Raw genomic sequence first — 20,373 nt, forward strand, 5'->3', positions numbered from 1 at the left:
GTGCGACAGGTTACCCAGGCCTACATTAGTAGATTTTAGGCTTTAGTTATGGATACAGTAGGTCCCCTGTCATAGCATTCTGGTTGGGGTTCTTCCCTAGATCTCTACTGCTACCTAAACTTACAGTAGCTACTGAAACTCTTCCTCTATACAGGAAATGGCTGGTAACATTGGTAGACTAAAACTATATACATTGGCCTATTCAGTCTGCTTGTATTGAATGTAGCACCAACCTGAACTAGCTGTGGCAGCAGTCCAGTGTATTCAATTACATACCTTTCTTTCCAGACCTGGCCTTTACAACATAGCACACCCCAAAGATGTAACACATACGCATAAACCTTACCCCACATTTCAAAGTTATCATCCTATAAAAGATTTATTAGGCAAGAAGACTGATAGTAGACTGTAGAAGGAGATAAAGGGATTCTGGGAAATGGGTGGAAGCCAGTGGAATTATACTCAATGGTGAGCTCATAGGCATTAATCTTACTAGATCTATCATATAAAATGGGTAAACAACTATAACAAACATTTGAATATATTATTGAATCATTAAACTATAAAAAGGAATAGCAGTAACTAGGATTAAAATACAATGGGGTAAATTTATTAAACTGTGGTTTAGTATGCAGCTTGCAAACAGCCATACAATGGATGTGGTTTTTATATCAATATCACAGGAGTTATCATCCTGAGGATCAGATGCTGAAAACTCAAACTGTATTTAGTATGTGATCATTTGCAGACCCCTAAATCAACCACATAGCACAACTGATTATGGAAAATTTGGTTTTAGTTTGCCTGTGTGGACCGGTTGACAGGATGTACTATGCCCACTTTGTCAAGCCGGACGGAAGTCACTACTCCAGGCTTACTTGTCCAATGACATTAAAATAAAGAAAGTTTCTATCTTTATTTTTTTAATTGATCCACTACCGAACAATCTGTAAAAATGCAGCCTACTCAGCATCAGAACTTAAAGGCAGCAAGTACTTGTACGTAAGGGTATAGTGTCACACTTGTGCACCATAAATGTTGTACTTATTATAAATATGAAGCCTACTGTTGGGTAAATCTAAATCTCCTCTCAAATGGGAATTACTTTAATTGTTTGAAAGAGTTTTGAGTACAGTGCATATGAGTTGGACACATTGACTTGATATCTGCAATCATTTGGCAACATTGACAGATTAAAATCAAGATCTACATCCAGAATGTAATAACATAGCCTATATTATATTCCCTAGAGTTATTTTCTGGAAATGCAAGAAGGCGTGCTGGAGACTGTGATACTCGTCTGGTTCCACTCATTTTGATGATACACAAAGTTGGGCTATTTGTTAGCTAATTAACATACTGATTCACAATCTTTTTTTAAATGGTTTATGTAAGAGAGTGATTTATATGATTAAAAACATATTATGTCCTTATGTTCCTTCAGTTCCTAGTTTTCATTTTTTAATACAACTTTTTCTGACTGCTAAGCTTTTTATCAAGCAGAACTTTGTAAACCACCATCTAAAAACTACTGCTATATAGAAACTAAAGCTTTGCTGTAACCTTTTACTGATCTCTGCTTGACATTTCACAGTACTGGCTGGGCAATCTAACTTTACAGGTATTCAGAAGCATATCCATACTTTGAGTTGACTCTAGTGCTGGGAACTGCATTTTTCTACATGTCAAGGGACAACTTTCAAATCCAATCCAAGAACCAAAATAGATTAGCAGACTGAACTTTTATATTTTTTGGCCATACTGTACATACTGTATTTCCATACTAAATATATATCTACTTTATGTGACATACTGTAATTTTGAGTCTGAATTTATATATCAGTGAAGGTTTTTGTGTAATTCATAAGCGGTGATCAACACTGTGCAATAGTTAAGGAATTTCTAGGCTACTGTTTGATTGCTAAACCTCAATTGAAGTTAAAACCTAACAGATGATAAATATGTGGATTTTGCATTCGGAAAATCCATCGATGTTGATCGATTTAGATAGATTTAAAATTGATCTACTGTATATTGACCTTTAGTAATTAAAAATAAACAATAAGAGCAACTAATTACTGCGCTAAGCACTGTGAATGAAAAAATTTAATAATGATCTATATATGGTTCGCTGACTGTTAGTTAGCAGGAGGCTTGAATACATAAATATAAAATAAAATATTTAATGAATATAACATATCAATAGACATAAAAAACACAAAGATGAAAAATAATAAATAAAAGCATAGCACATGCAGGTGAATGAATGGAATAGTTGTCACAAACAACCTATACCAGGTATGATATAATGACTGACTTTTTTTTAGTGAAAACGTTACTTATGTAACAATAGTAGACCAGGTTCCACAGCACAGAATGTCTGAAATCGTCACCAATAATGCAACAATGTTACCTAAGGGCAATTCTCACGATCCCACTGACAAGTGATCTGAGCAGCCAGACTCCACTGCTATAGTGATGTTTCACTACTGGCGTCCCAGTGTGAAACAGAGTGTCTGCACTTGTAGTTAATAAATAGGTGAAAATAATATTGATAAAACAACGACCTTTGTGGTGGCATCCACGTTGGTGTTCGTCCTAATTCAGCTTGTCCTATACTGTGTAGCTGTGGCTGGGAATGTGACGGCTCTCATGTAGCGAAGGCAGGGCTACAGGTGGTGAGCGGTTGCCGTGGGCTGAATAACAGTGGACTCCAGGTGATTAGAAGGTCAGTTGTTGGAACAAAGTGCCTAGAGTAATAACAATGCACAAAGTGCTGGTGTTGTGGATCCCTCGTCTGCCTGGATGATGTCAACGTGTTTCGTCCCGTGAGCCACAGGGACTTTCTCAAGACAAGCCTTGAGAAAGTCCCGGTGGCTTATGGGACGAAACGCGGGACGAATAAAAGGACAGAGTGAAAGTGTGAGAGAGAGTTCAAGATAGAGAGTGAGCGAGAGAGGAGAGAATGTGAGAAACCAATTAATAGTCAGACCTTGTCTGCTTGCTAGAGTAATGAATTAACAGACACAGTTTGATAAATTCACAACACTCAAAGGACTTTTCAAATCAATACATAGGTTTAATGTGAGCACATTAAACCCATGTATTGATTGCAAAAGTCCTGTGAGTGTTGTGTCCCTGTGTCAAAGTGAATATTGTAACACACTTGTTTATGAGGTAATCCCAATATCTAATAACTATGGATAACTGTCCGTATGTATGGCATCCTATTGAATGCATTGCTTGTGTCATGAATGCTGTATACTGTAAGGTGTGCTGAGTCAAGAAGGTTTCTCTAATAAAAAGATTATTCTACATTACATTAAATGGTTAATTCTCTATATATTCATGAGGACAATGATTACATTTTATCTGTGAAATTCTAAATTAACTATTTTTTTAAGGCTATTGCCAGTATCATGCTAACGGCTCTTTAAAAGACTACTTTTTGGGGAAACATTCCTTTAGGGTGCGGATTTCCTTGTACCTCAAGCAGAAAAGAAACAAACTGATGTCGAAGCCGGATGATTGGCTGAGACCAGATCTTAAAATTAATATAGAGTGATGCCATTTTAGGTTGCCCCTGACGACGCCATCTTGCGATGTCAGCATGAAACCATTGTGTGTGATGCTAATATGCTATTATTAGCATTGTGCAATCGCATTGCAACCGCATACTGTTTAAAATCCTATCATACCACATACGCACGAATACACATATAAATATATATATATTTAAAGACTTCATATATTCAGTGATGACAGACATGTCTTGTGGACATGTTTATGACAAATAATTAAGAATACACAAGGATACTGTGAGTGTTTGCTATGCATATAGATACTGTGTGTCTGTGACAATTGAAGTATAACACAGACACTGATATGCTGAATGTGGATTTGGAAACAATGGTCAGATGTTTAGCTATTGTTTAACAATTGTAAGCCTTGTATCCAATGCTGATGTGGTTAAGTAGAACTAACAGTTGTATTCTGGATAAACATAGGAGAGCCTTTTGTTAAAATTAGACTGTTTGCCAAAGCTTGCTCCATCTATGAACAGAACAAATTACATTGTCTGTAATTTTTTAGCTCAGACAGAAGTAATATTGATAGTAGCCAGTGACTGTTTGAAACTGTATATATATATATATATATATATGTATATATATATATATATATATATATATATATAATTTTAAGAAAAAAGAGCGCACTCACCAGGCTTTTTCAAAAAATGAAAGGTATACTCAGCGTTTTATTCTTGCATCACATAGTCATGGATGGTCAACGTTTCGGTCCACGCAGGGACCTTTCTCAAGACCAACAACCTGCACAGCAACCACGCATAATGGAGATGAAAAAAAAAATATGCGTGGTTGCTGTGCAGGTTGTTGGTCTTGAGAAAGGTCCCTGTGTGGACCGAAATGTTGACCATCCATGACTATGTGATGCAAGAATAAAACGCATAGTATACATTTCGTTTTTTGAAAAAGCCTGGTGAGTGCGCTCTTTTTTCTTCAAATTATTTATATTGGCTCCTTTTTGGATTTAAAAGCCTGAGTGTGGTACCCCAGCAAGGATGTGGATATATAAGTGAGTGCTGCTCTATTCCAGGTATATATATTAATATATATATATATATATTAATATTTATGTATATATATATATATATGTATATATACACTTAAACAATCGCATGTGTATCCACAATGCGTGCACACATATATACAGTTGCAATTATAAATAGAAACACACAGCGCACCTTTTACACTGCATGTAGATGCACAACGCATACTTACATATAACCATAAATATACCACACTCATAAAAGGTTCCTGCACATTATGGTTTATATTAAAGTTATTAATTATGATGTAAAATGCATGTATTTGATATTAATGGTATACAACATGATAGACATGGCATGTGTGGTACTAAACTGACACTGTTTATTTCCAGAAATCTGAGCCTATCAGCGAGGGAGTCACATCTTGCGTTCGATGTTTATGGAATAAAGGAAATTTTTGGTTAGAATGTATACATTGTAATGTAGCGTCTCTATCTAGTTTAAGTCAATTAAAGAAAGACAATGTAATCTTAGAATTGGGACATACCCCTAGTGAACTGTCCTATGAATTACGGCGTACTACAAAGACCAAGAGCAAGAACCAATGGAATTATGTTTGCCTGTCTACATTGTTGTTATCATGATCTGTTTTGGTATATAGCCTGTGTCCCGGTCCCAGTTAGTAGCCATTCTCTTGGATGACCACAGACCTCTGTATTGATGACTATAACTGGGACCGGTGCACCTGCGTATGTATTGACTGTTCCTTGTTTATGTATAATCTTTTGCGCTAATAGTATTTAGATCACAACCTGTAACTAAATGTCTTTTATGTGAATAATAACTTTTTGTGCTTTGGAACCGCACTCAAAGTCTGGAAAGCAATTATTTCTTGTGCAACTTACAACGCTAAATAGTGACATTTAGGGTGTATAGATTATTAGGTATTCATAGTTGGGGGCTCGCAGTGAGGTCACGCTACCTAATTACATGGTAACACCTGGTTATCGATCTCTCTCCAAAGGGTGGACAGCGCCATATGCAGGAAAGGATGCACTGTGTCCAAAAACCTCCTACCACTTGATGTTGAGAGATCGATATCCGTTATTTTGTGAGTTCAAGGAGCTCTGATAAGAATCCAGGGACAAGGAAGGAAAAGTTTGTTTTCTTTCATTGTTAAAGTTTGTGTTAGGGGGTAAGTGACACAATAGCATACACATATTTCCTGTATTGCTGCCACGTGTTCAACCAGTCATTGTATTCATAGCATGATTGCTTGTTAAACCCTCTGAATTATACTGCTATATTTAGGGAGAAGGTTTTATTTTTTTCTGCGCAGAAAAGGTGTATGTAATTGAAACGTGTGATTGTAAAGCGGAGGCTACTGTCTGGTTAAGCCTAATTGTAAGTGGAGGCTACTGTCTGTTAAGCCTAATTGAAACTTGGTAGGTGCCTGACGGGGCCTTACAAACTACTGGGCCAATGTACAAAGCTGGTACATTGTGGTTATCAAGAAACTGAGGGGTTTCTTGGTCTGGCACCCATTAATCGCAAAGTTCATTGATCAGTTAGGTTCTTTGGGCAGTGCGATCGAACCACATAGTTATATAAACTGTGATTGTGAAGTGGGTTGCTGTGGGAGTGAAACTGCTGGCAAGGTTAGGAGTTATTGGAACTCCTAGATGCTACCAGCTGGGAGTAAACTCTAAGTAGGAAGCGAGTGCTGAAGCTTGGAGTTAAATTCATCACAAGTAAAATAATTCACTGGGCGGTTATTTTACTCCTCGTTTATGCACAACGGACCATATCGCCTAGCGGGGGAAGTGGTGCATAGTGGGAAAAAGCGAGCGGCTGAAGCTTGGTTTGAATTTGCCGCAGGTAGAATAATTTGTGCAAGCCGACTGTAAGACCCGGCTGGCTGACTGTGCATAACGGGAGGGAGTGCGTGAACGTAGCTCTCTGAAAATCGTTCACCAATCGAAATTCTCTAGAAATTGCTAAGCGTTTACTCAGATGGGTGCAAGGCAATCTCTAGTAATGGTCGATGATGTGCTGCTGATGGAAGGGCTGACTGGATCGGCCAGGTATGCTATGTTTAAAAAGTATGGTGCGTACGCTACTGCATACTGCGACATATGGGTCAAGATGACCAATAAATGTAGAGCACCTTTTACTAAGATTAGTAGCTTTGAGGTTCTGAATAATGTTAGAGAGAGTATATGTTTAGTGAAATCTCTAAAGAAAAGGATAAAGTTTAATGACTGTTTAAAGTTGTGGCTGCACGAGGGAAACATGTGGCTTAGCGGTGTGCACGTTACGCTAACTAGCGTCACACCCACAATGCAAGGGAGTGCATATGCAATGCTAAATAGCGTGTGTGCACTGCAAAAGAGCACGTACACATGGAAGGTATTGTTAGTAGCGCATCCACACCACTTCCGCCCTATGCGGATGGGGGTCAAGGTTTTAGTCGATCTCAAAAATCATAAAAATGTAACAAGTAACTTGCACCCTCTCCTAAGCAACTATACGGAACATGTTTTTGATGCAGATGATGAACCTGTTGTAATGTCAGCTCTCTCCCATGTTGTCCAAATGTTAGATGTACCATCACAGCAAGCACAGGTAGCTGCCCCGCTAGTACCAGAAATGGAGGTAGCCCCACCAGTGCAGGAAGTATTAACACCCACTGTATCAGTAGCGGAGGTTGTTAATACCATACATAGTAGTAGGCTGAACCCTCAACCAGGTAATCAGGCCAAAGGAAGCAGTGTGGCAGGCATCCATCCCATCCGGACAATAACTGTTCCCAATGGGAATCCGGACGCACATGGTGTAGTGGCCACAAGGAATGTAGCGATGCATTGCCCATGGACAAGAGCAGAACTACATTCCATAATGACAGATTTCCCTGACCCTAGGAAAGAACTAGCAAAGTGCCAGAGATGTTTTAAGGGATTTAGGTAATGCACATGAGCCAACCAACAAAGATTGGCGAGTGGTATTACGGACATGTCTTCCACACAATACCGACGTGACAAAGTTTATCATGGCCTGTGTATTGGATGGAGATAGTCCCATAACTGATGAAGGTAATCAGGATGACATAGCCCGTATTGTCACCCAGTTGGCCATATATTTCCCAGTAGTAGTTAACTGGAGTAAGATTTTTACAATTAAGCAGAAGAGAGTGTCTGCAGCAGATTATTTCACCAGAGCTCTGCAGACTATTACCCAATACACAGGTATAGAGGATATAAAAACAACACACACCACAGGGAAATGACAATCACAGTGCTTATGGATGGTCTTAAAGATACTCTAAAGGCCAGGGTTCAGACCTCACTTCCTGGTTGGAGGGGAGTTACGGTAGACACACTCAGGGAATCTGCAATTGAACATGATAAAAACATCCTTAGGAAGAGAGAAATGCAGAGCGAGAAACTAATGGCTGTTAGTATTCAAGCTCTGGAAGGAATGCAAATAACACCACAGCACTCTTATCACACACAGCCACAATACACTTATCCTACACAACCTCCAAACCCTTATCCCCATACACAACCACAATCTTTTCATACTCCCCAACCCACACAACAACAACCTTTCAATACACATCAACCATGAAGGTGTTATAGATGTAACAAGGAGGGGCACGTAAGTAGGTTTTGTAAAGCTAGACAGTGGGAAACCCCAAACCAGGGAACACCGAGATACCCACAGAAGGGACACCAATTACCATCAGGACAATTCCAGCCATCACCTGCTCACATTGTAGTAGTGAATGCTTTGCTGGAAAAAGATAGTCAGCTCTCAGATCACACCTGTAGTCTACAGCCAGTCAGGTTAACTGGGAGTAGTAAGGAAGAACCTGTAATGACGGTTGATGTAGCTGGTACTAAACATTATTTTCTTGTTGACACAGGGGCGACCAGATCAGCAATAATAATAATAATAATAATAAAATCTCCATTTAAGTTACAGGTGACCAGCAAAACAGTACCAGCAATGGGTGTAATGGGTAAAGTGCAACTTTATCCTTTAACCAAATCTGCAGAGGTTACTATCAGTCCATTGCATACCAGGCATTGCTTTCTCCTGGCAGCAGCGGCCCCTACTAACCTACTGGGAAGGGATTTGTTATGTAAAATGGGATGTGTCATTTATTGTACCCCTGATGGTATATTTTTAGATATCCCATAGAGAGTTGCGCAAGAGGTGAGGGATATATTGGACACTCCCCAAAGGTTAATCTTTCACTCTATTGTTTCAGATAAAAATCCATCTCAGGTAGAGCAGATGTTATCTCAAATACCAGGTTCACTTTGGACCAAAGATGGACAGGACACTGGATAGATGGCAAATGTAGCTTCCGTAATGGTAAATCTAAAAAGTGGTAGGCAAGCTCCAAAAATTTCCCAGTACCCATTAAAACCAGAAGTAGAGATAGGGGTTTTTCCTATAATTGAGCGGTTACTACAACAGGGAAATTTTAGTCCGTACAGCAAGTGTAGCCAATAGTCCCATTTTTCCAGTGAAGAAGGCTGGGGGTAGGGGCTATAGGTTAGTACAGGACCTTAGAGGGGTTAATAAGGTAGTTGAAAGCCAATTTCCCGTAGTGCCAAAGTCATTCTCATGCAGATCCCACCAACTGCAACCCATTTTACTGTCACTGACCTCTGTTCTGTCTTCTTCTCTGTCCCTCTTCATCCTGACTGGCAGTACTTATTTGCATTTACATACAGGGGGTACAATACACATGGACACGATTGCCCCAGGGCTTCATAGACAGCCCCAGTATCTTCTCCCAGGCCTTACATGACTGTTTACAATCTTTTCAACCTGCCAAAGTATCTGTTCTAATACAATATGTAGACAATTTCTGATTCGTTTATGTCATGTTTAAATGATACTAAACTACTGTTGCTTCATCTCTCACAGACAAGACACAAGGTTGCTAAGGACAAATTACAGCCATGCCAGACCAGGGTTAAATACTTGGGACACTGCCTAACCCAGGGATTACGACATCTGACTAATGACAGGATACAGGCCATACAGACCATGACACCGCCGCAGAACCAACAGCAAATCTGTACCTTCTTGGGCATGTGTGGATACTGCAGATTATGGATCCCAGGTTTTTCTACTTTGGCTTTACCATTGTAGGACTTAGTCTCTTCCTCAAAGCCCGATCGTGTCATACACACAGAGGAAACAGAGCAGGCTTTCCTTAACCTTAAGGACAGTCTGACAAGAGCACCTGCATTGGGAATACCAGATTATGAAAAACCTTTTGATTTATACTGTATGGAAGCTAATGGTTGTGCAGCAGGTGTCCTCACACACAAACATGGTTATGCCAGTAGGCCCGTAACATACTACAGTGCACAATTGGACAGTGTGGCAAGATCACTCCCAAAGTGTTTAAGAAGTGTAGCAGCGACTGCAGTATTAGTCAGAGTGAGGATGTAATATTAGGCCATGATATGACTGTTTATACACCCCATGCTGTATCTGCGTTGCTGAATTCTGCCCAAACCAGACATGTTTCCTCAGCTAGGTTCACGAAATGGGAACTAGCTCTAATATCACCTGCAAACATCACCATTAAACAGTGCAGTACATTAAACCCAGCAATGTATTTACCATATGTGCCTCAGGATGCACAAAGGGTGGAGAGAGGTGAATCATTGGTGGAAGGTGAGTTCTGCAGGCATACTGATGCACATGATTGTATGGAATATTTGAATCAGACCTTTACTGCAAGACCTGACATACGTGATACACCTTTAGAAAATGTAGATGTGACATTTTACATGGATGAGAGTTGTCATAGACAAACTGACACTGGAGAGTTATGTACAGGTTATGCTGTGGTAAATGATGAGGACATTATAGAAGCCGAACCCCTTGGTACACCTCACTCGGCCCAAGTGGCTGAACTGGTGGCATTGAGGAGAGCGTGTGAACTGGCAGAAGGTAAGTCAGCTAATATCTACACTGACTCCAGGTATGCCTTTGGGATAGTGCATGATTTTGGAGCTCTTTGGCATCTGAGAAATTTTATGACAGCAGCAGGCACATCGGTAGCACACTCATACCACATAAAAGGACTATTGACAGTGATCCAAAAACCAAAGGCAGTGGCCATCATTAAGTGTAAAGCCCACACATGTGAGAATGATCCGGTGTCACTGGGCAATAACAGGGCAGACGAAGCTGCCAAATGGGCAGCAGGTTTAAGAGTGAACATGCCAATTAGCCAAATGATGATGTTTGAAACGATTGATATGCAGAAACTAATTGAGATGCAAAATTTGTGTTCCATTAAAGAAAAGGCAGTCTGAAGATCTAAAGAATGTGGGCAAGAGTCCTCTGGACTCTGGAAAGATGGACAAGGTAAGCCGGTGGCACCCAAGGCATACTACCCAAGTTTGACTGAGGCAGTGCATGGTCTGACTCACCTGGGAAAGCAAGGTATGTGCAAGTTGGTCAGGGTGTACTGGTGTGCACCAGGTTTCTCTTTCCAAGCCGAAAAGAGGACAATGTCCTGTTTGACATGCTTGAGGAAGAACATTGGAAAAACAATAACAACCGAGCCATCCCACATTCCTCCGACAGATGGACCCTTTCAGGTAATACAAATTGATTTCATCCAATTACCACCCTGCAGGAACCTCAAGTATGTATTAGTTTGTACAGATGTATTTTCTAACTGGGTAGCAGCATACCCAGCTGCCACTAATATTGCTGCATTCACTGCTAAAAAGATTGTACAGGAGTTTGTATGCAGATACTGTATCCCTAGAATTATTGAAAGTGATAGGGGTACTCATTTCACAGATGATGTCTTCCAGAATATGTGTAAGTTGATGGGTATTAATAGTAAATTTCTAACCCCCTACCGACCCAGGCCAGTGCCAAGGTGGAAAGGGTAAACGGTACTATTAAGAACAAACTGAGTAAGATCATGGCAGAAACTGGACTGGGATGGCCAGAAGCATTACCGCTAGTCCTTCATAGCATCAGGACAACTCCTAGACCCCCTCTTAATCTGTCCCCCTTTGAGATACGGTTTGGTAGACAACCTCATTTGATTGTAAGTCCACAGGAAGATTTGAAGAGGAATAATGAGGTTACTGTGAAGTATCTTATAACAACGAGTAAACAGTTGAAACAGCAGCAGCAGAAACTGAAATTGTTGTCACCTGATATGCCGGAAACAAACTGTCATGATGTTAAACCTGGAGAATTTGATATGATCAGAAATTTCTTACGGTCAGGTTGTCTGACAGCTCGGTGGGAAGTCCGTATCAAGTGTTGCTGATGAGTACAACTTCCTTGAAAGTAGCAGAGAGATACCTTGGTCCATTCCACTCACTGCAGAAAGGTCAACCAACCGGTGGAGATACAAGGCAGAGTCGATGCAGATAACGTAGACCTGTCAATCACGAGCTTGTTCCGGGAGAGTTAAAGACTGCTGTGAGATAACCTGAGCTAGGGAAATTTGCAGCCCACTGTTCCAGCAATGGAGTGGCGGGCTGGGTTTGTGTTCTTACTTTCTTCCACAGTTCTCAAGATCCTTGTTTGGTTCGGGAGGTCCTGTTTCTGTAACGGTGGGCAGATGATGGAGAGAGAGGTCGATGGTGATATTGATGGAGTGGAGTCAGGAAAAGGAGTGTTAAACCAATCGGAGGATTATCTGACCAAACCCCGTACAGTAATTGCTAAGAGATCTGTTATTTTGGAAACTCAGAGACAGTGTGAAGGTCTATCATCTGAGGACTATTGTATTTGTGAGTTTTGTGGGTCCCTAGTCAATGAGAGATGCATCCAGCTGTGTCAGCCTAAGTATAACCCGTATTGGGGTGGGTATCCTGTAGAGGATTATCATACCATGGTGGGCAAAGTTTTAAACCAAACTGACTGTTGGGTGTGCTCTCACGTGCCTCAGGGACAACATAATGTAGGGTTAGTGCCATTTCCATTAAATGTCTATGAGGTTTTAGAATTGCAACGAGGGGAGGCATTGGATGGAAAATTTCTTATGTCCAAACCACCTCATTTTAAGCTCCACCAGTACCAAGTAGATAGATCACTTTTATGTTTAAACATCACCAACTCCAATAAACCAGGAAGTTGGGAGGTGACTGGGAATAACCAGACAATGACCTTCTCACTAAGAGCTGATAATGAACCTATTAATTTTGAACTTTTACGCTCCATTAGACTAGGTGGGCGACACTTCCGGTATAAATATACACTTAGTTCCATTAAGGAAATGGTAGGGTACCAGAAGGGTACTGTGCCAAGGTTATACAAACAGAAACTTATATGAGTGAAATAGGAGAACCTGAGATAGGATCACTTGCTAAGGAAATGTGTTTGACAATTATGATGCATTCTATTCCTTATGTTCTCCCTGATGATATGTATTTTATATGTGGAAGGAAAGCGTATAAGTGGCTCTCTCTGAGTTCAGAAGGTTTATGCTACCTAGGAAGAGTAGTTCCAGAAGTTATGACCCTTACACATGGTGAAATGCTTGGTATCCATAAAAACACACCATCTCCGTATCTTCATATGCATTATGAACACCGTGTCAAGAGAAACATGATACCTGGTGACATACATGCAGCCACACAGTTGATTAGTGAAACAACTGGCTTTCAAGTTTTAGTAGCATTGGATCCAACCATGATCGCACAGGGTACTTTAAATTTCAGATATATTCAAGACCTTGCTAAATTAATAGATAATATCACGAGATGTATGATGACACATTCAGGTATACCGGTAGGGAGTTACAAGCTTATGAGAAAGAATTTGTGCAACATTAGGCTAGTGTTAAATTATGTAACAGCTGTCACTGGAGGGTACTGTGTAACTTTGGCCACTCAATTTGATGTCAAGTGCTGCACGTATTTCACTGATAACACTAGTGACCCTAGGGAGGTGATAGACTGGAAGATAAATGAAATTCTGCAGTTAAAATGGGAATTTCGGAAGAACCATAATGCTTCAGTGGATTAAGTAGAGGAAAAGGTAAAAGAGTGGTTCACTTGGTTGAACTCTGTGAAATGGTTCTCCGGTCTAGGAGAATGGGTCAAGGAACTGGTTGCTACTGTGGGTAAGCTCCTGATCCTTATACTGATTGTCATCTTAGTAATTGGCTTATGTGTCAGGTGTGTTCTTAATGTATTGAAGTGTGGAAAATGTAAAAGGGCGAACAGAGAAACCGAGATGATGGTGGTGAGCAATGATATTATGGATATTAAGGTCAAGGAGTAACTGTATTACAATCCTGAACTAGAATGTACCACCAGATGATGTATAGATTTAGTCATGCATAAAATGTATTATTAAATGTTATTTTAAACATCCTAAATAATGTAAGTCCCTATCCCCTTCAAGACTTCCTTTTTAGGATAGATGCATCCCCACATCTTCCCCATGATCTTCCAAGATCCGTGGTGTGCATATAAGGGTAGTTTTATGTCTCTACCAGAGACACATTATTGATGGTTTAATGATCACATTGTGCCATCCCATAATATATATATAATTAAATAAAGGCCCTCATTCAGACCCACTCGCGAGCGGCTGTCCGCTTGCAAGTGGGTCGATGGTCTGCACTGCGCATGCGCACGACGGAGGGAGCATGCACGAGACGCAATGAGCGAAGGACTTTCCTTTGCTCGTAGTGTCTGATCAAAGGGGGCGTGCTGTCGATGTTGATTGACAGCATGCCCCCTTTGGTGGGCATGCCGGGGGCGTGCCTGCCAGACGGAGGCATTCCCAAGGGAACGCCTACCGTCAGAAGCCGGCCCCACTGACATCACTAGTGATTTCAGTGGGAGTGATTTTGGCTCTGATAGAGCCAAAATCACTCCTGGCCTTGCGGTTGAGAAACTCAACTGCAGGCTTCTGCACACAGTGGCGATGGTCGCGGTCAAGACCATCGCGACCATCATCCTGCACGCTCGTATATGCTGTGGGTGGTGACCAGGAGGACGCTCCATATTTATGGAGGTGGGCCCTGATTCAGAGCGAGCGCTCTGGTCAGAGCGTCCGGCTCTGAATCTGGGCCAATATCCCATAGTGTAAGACTAAAAATAAAAAGTATGACCAGAGTGTGATAGCATTTCGTTTTTTGCTATCAAAGGGTGGACTGTCGAAGACAGATGATTGGCTGAGACCAGGTCTTAAAATTAATATCGAGTGATGACATTTTAGGTTGCCCCTGACGATGCCATCTTGCGACGTCAGCATGAAACCATTGTGTGTGCTGCTAATATGCTATTATTAGCATTGTGCGATCACATTGCCACCGCATACTGTTTAAAACCCTATCATACCCCATACGCACGAATACACATATAAAAATATATATTTCAAGAATTCATATATTCAGTGATGACAGACATCTCTTGTGGACATGTTTATGACAAATAATTAAGAATACACAAGGATACTGTGAGTGTTTGCTCTGCATATAGATACAGTGTGTCTGTGACAATTGAAGTATAACACAGACACTGATATGCTGAATGTGGATTTGAAAACAAAGGTCAGACATTTAGCTATTGTTTAACAATTGTAGGCCTTGTATCCAATGCTGATGTGGTTAAGTAGAACTAACAGTTGTATTCTGGATAAACATAGGAGAGCCTTTTGTTAAAATGATCAGACTGTTAGCCAAAGTTTGCTCCATCTATAAACAGGACAAATTACATTGTCTGTCATTTTTTAGCTATTTACAGAAGTAATATTGATAGTAGCCAGTGACTTTTTGAAATTGTATATATATACACTTAAACAATTGCATGTGTATCCACAATGCGTGCACACATATATACAGTTGCAATTACAAATAGAAACACACAGCGCTCCTTTTATGCTGCATGAACACGCACGGCGCACCTTTTACACTGTATGTATACACACAAGGCATACTTACATATAACAATAAATATACACGCACTCATAAAAGGTTCCTGTACATTATGGTTTATATTAAAGTTATTAATTATGATGTAAAATGCATGTATTTGATATTAATGGTATACAACATGATAGACATGGCATGTGTGGTACTAAACTGACACACTGTTTATTTCCAGATATCTGAACCTATCAGCGAGGGAGTCGCATCTTGCATTCGATGTATGTTTATGGAATATAGGAAATTATTGGTTAGAATGTATACACTGTAATGTAGTGTCTCTATCTAGTTTAAATCAATTAAAGAAAGACAATGTAATCTGGAGAATTGGGACATACCCCTAGTGAACTGTCCTATGAACTGCAGCGTACTACAAAGACCAAGAGCAAGAACCAATGGAATTATGTTTGTCTGTCTACATTGTTGTTACCATGATCTGTTAGGGTATATAGCCTGTGTCCCGGTCCCAGTTAGTAGCCATTCTTTTGGATGACCACAGACCTCTGGATTGATGACTGTAACTGGGACCGGTGCGCCTGCGTATGTATCAACTGTACCTTGTATATGTATAATCTTTTGCGCTAATTGTATTTAGATCACAGCGTGTAACTAAATGCTTTTTATGTGAATAATAACTTTTTGTGCTTTGGAACCACACTCAAAGTCTGGAAAGCAATTATTTCTTGTGCAACTTACAACGCTAAATAGCGACATTTAGGGTGTATAGATTATTAGGTATTCATACTCAGAACAATGAATGTGTATGTTCATGTGTCTGTAAATATACATATTTCATAATTGACTACTCTCGGGTGGCTCTTCCGGATGCCCAGAAATATAGCCATATCTCATGGAAGTCACTCGCATCTTGATGATGCAATTTGTGCTGATTCACGCCCTTGTGGTCCCAGCCCTGTTTCACAATGCCAGTAATCGCAAAACCCACTTGGCTGCACCACACCCCCTTGCACCACTATATGGCTGAAGGGCCAGCCAAAAAGTCACCAACTATAACATATTTCCATCTATATGTAACTAATTATACAGTATACCGATACTTATCATATCCACTAGTGCACCGGTCAGTCTTTATTAATTTTCCTCTAGATAGTGTATTTCATTTTCTACAAGATGACCTACAATTATAAGTACTATTTATTGCCCTTTTTAAAATATATACTGTATGCAAATCTTTTCAATAGCCAAGCATATCCCTATCTTATCAAAGTTTGGCCTTTTAGTCACCCAGTCATTAAATAACCAGCCAACTCTAATTGTGCCACTAAATACTTATAACTCATATCCCAAATAAGAAAAACGCTTTTAGACATAGGGTGTATCAATGTAAAATTTTTTGGAAAACCTCTGTAAACTGCTATCTGTAAACTGCTGTAAACTGCTATCTGAGTTTACCGCAATATATATATATATATATATATATATATATATATATAATTATATATATATATATATATGTATCTCCAGTGGCGGCTCCAGGGGTGGGGCTGCAGCACAGGCAAAAATCAAATAGGGGAGCCACACCAACTGCCCATCCAAACATCACCAGCCGGGACAGACTGGCATTTAGTGCTGGCTCCCCTTTTCTTTTCTGTGCTGAAGCCCCACCTCTGTGTATATCCATATGTATTAGAAAGGGTCCATAGCAGATATCGGAGAACTCAAATGAGGACTCACCACACGGCAGTCCCCATAGGATCCTATGGAGCTGCAATGTTGCCACCTGCAGCAAACTTCGAAAAGCATAACCTAGATGGTGTTGCCTACAGAATCTTATGGACTTCTTTTTTGCAAGATCACTCTGCATCCCCCTGCAGCTAAAATAACATTTCTGCATATGCAGAAAATTCTAGTGTTTATCTATTTGATTAATTACATCATTATAATTACTTTGCAATCAAAGTAGCAAAATAATGTTCTTTAGATGAGCTGAAAATAGTCTGCTATCTAAAATATAAAACTAATGACCCTCTCCATACAATTTATATACTATGTAATTGCAACAAATAAAAAAACAACAACTCTATGCTTATATTTTGTTGGTTTTGTTCGCATTGGACATATAACTTCTTAGGCTTATTAAACATTCCAGACAACAACACTTCTGTTAATTTAATCATTGTCAATCTCACTCAAGCAAATATATTTTGACACAGGTCATTAACATTACTGTTTCCTGTGGACAGGACTGTTTGTTGTGCGATAATGAAGAATGCATCTCTAGATTAACAGTTCTAAAGAACAACATATTTTCTGATGTCACGTGTAATACAATAGCCAACTGTGTTCATACGACATTCCAGGCTTTCTTTTTAATGCAGGATCACATTGCAAAATGTATAATCCACAGTGCAAAATGGAGTCAAATACCTATGCTGTGTTTTTAAAGACTACTTCTCGGCTTATACTAAGTGCTGGTAAATGTGTCTCATTAAGGGATCCTAGACCTGTGTTTACACAGTGCATACATAATAGAAAACAAAAAGTGTTTGCAAATAGGTCTTCAGCCAGCTTTGTGCAGTAAGGGAGTAACCTTAACGACATGGAATAAAAAGATCATGCAGGTATTTGTTATGTGATTCCAAGTCCTGCCATGATATATTTAATTGCTATATAACTTCCAATAGGTCCAAGGCACTGAGCCTCCTACAAAGGCAGGACAGGACAGACAACTAGCTAGAACATTGGAGATACTCAGGGGTTTTCTAGGTCCTAAATTGTAAGGTAAGAACAGTCCATGCCCTCCTTAAATTAATTATTGTATTATTTTAAAATATACCACAATTCAAAATATAGTTGAGACAATTTCTTTGAAATAACTATTATTTTTTTGTTCTTTAGCTCGTTACCACTAATTATAACTCATTTAGCAAGCTATGTGTTTTCCTGTACTTGCATGATTTAATTTTTAAATGGAAACTGATTAGGGGATCATTATATTTTGAACTCAAACCTGGTTTATTGATTCTGTCGCACGCAGAAGATTTTCTTTCCAAGTGCCTATAAAAACACTCAGTAGCCTATTAAACCTAAAGCATAACATTTTGCTCTTTTTCTTTAAAATTGATGTAGTCAAAACCAATTATTATTGGGTTATGAAAACTCTATATTGTATATGTATATTCTTTTGTGAAATGTGTTCTTATTTGCTTTATGTTAAGTGTTGACATTTTGTTTTGCCTCTTACACTGTATCCAATAGCAATATCTGTAGCCATGCATATTAATTAGGCCACATTTAAGACACAATTTTGCATATCTACATAATATGTCAACATTCATAGATGTTATATATTCATTAAGCCTTTTATTTGCAAATATTTTCAAGAACTGGTCATACAGGTATAATAGCAATGCGTTTACATGTGGTATTAAAACCCTTGCTACATTTGTTTCTGTTCTTTACCTCTTATGTCCCTAGAATATCTTAGTAGCTATACAAAGACTTTTCTGTGTGCTCACAGTCCTGTCTATGCTAGTGCGAAGCTGTACAGATTAGAGAATATGCGCATCTGATTTACCTCTCAAGACTGCTCTGTTTGAGTTGATGTTTTAATCAAAAATTATAATTAGCTTCAGTGCTTAAAGCATATTTCTTTGAGCAAAATCAATTGCCAGTGAACTCGGTTTTGATTTTATGCATACAGAAAGTGAAAATTCATCAAAAAAATATTGAACAGTTAGTATTGGATTACTGACTCAGTGCTCAACTATACTGTGACTTTGGGTAATAATGAAACTATGCACAGGAGATGGCATGATAACGTCCTGTCAGCTTTTCTTTGTTTAAAATGGATAATGTTTTCTAGATGAAGATCATTATTTAATTGGGTAATGGTCACCTATTCATATTTTGATTTGCTTGACTTTTGTAACCCTTCCGTTCCCCCATACTGTATACATAATACAATCAAATTGCACATGCAGGTGAACACTTAGCACCAAGACAGTATTTGTGCTATTTCTCCGTCCTTACAGATAGATATATATGAAACCCTACAGGGTGGGACAGAGCCACGGGAGTGGGGATGAAAAGAGTGGAGGGTGGGATGGAGCAGAAGGGGGTGCTGTGTGTTCTTACAGTAGCATAGGTGTATTGGGTGCAGGCACTATGGTGCCTGTTGCCCGAGCCGCAACCCCAGGCCCACCTCTCCTACACCAAGCACTAAACTCACAATTCAGTCACTGCAGAGAAGTGTTCCCTAGAGGACCCTGCCTCCTGTGAGTGATGGTCACATCACATCTCCCAGCAGCCCGTCCGTATCCCCTGTATCCATAGCTGTCCGCATAGTGCTCTGTTCTCTCTGTCTGCTGGGAGGGGTGAAGACATCATGCCACCCAGCATTTCTTGCACACCAGCAGCAGCAGTAAACACAAGCAAGAACGGAAGGCTCTGAGGTGAGTCCCAGACCCATACCTGAGACTGGTCATAACTAGCTGAAGTTAAGGTTAGTAGTAGTGAAAACGACTTATATGGTTTGTGGTAGAGAGGGGTAATATCTGGCACTGTGTGTTGTGTACAGAGGGGATAAAAGCTGGCACTCTGTGTGGGGAAGTGAGGGGGTAACACCTGTCACTGTGTAGTGTGAGGCAGAGAGGGGGTAACACCTGGCACTGTGTGGTGTGAGACAGAGAGAGGTAACACCTAGCACTGTGTGGTATGGGGCAGAGAGAGGTAACACCTGGCACTGTGTGGTGTGAGGCAGAGAGAGGTAACACCTGGCACTGTGTGGTGTGAGGCAGAGAGAGGTAACACCTGGCACTGTGTAGTGTGAGGCAGAGAGGGGGTAACACCTGTCACTGTGTAGTGTGAGGCAGAGAGGGGGTAACACCTGGCA

This window comes from Taudactylus pleione, unplaced genomic scaffold (genome assembly GCF_031769625.1).
Source record: "Taudactylus pleione unplaced genomic scaffold, aTauple2 ptg000095l, whole genome shotgun sequence".
Lineage (NCBI taxonomy): Eukaryota > Metazoa > Chordata > Amphibia > Anura > Myobatrachidae > Taudactylus > Taudactylus pleione.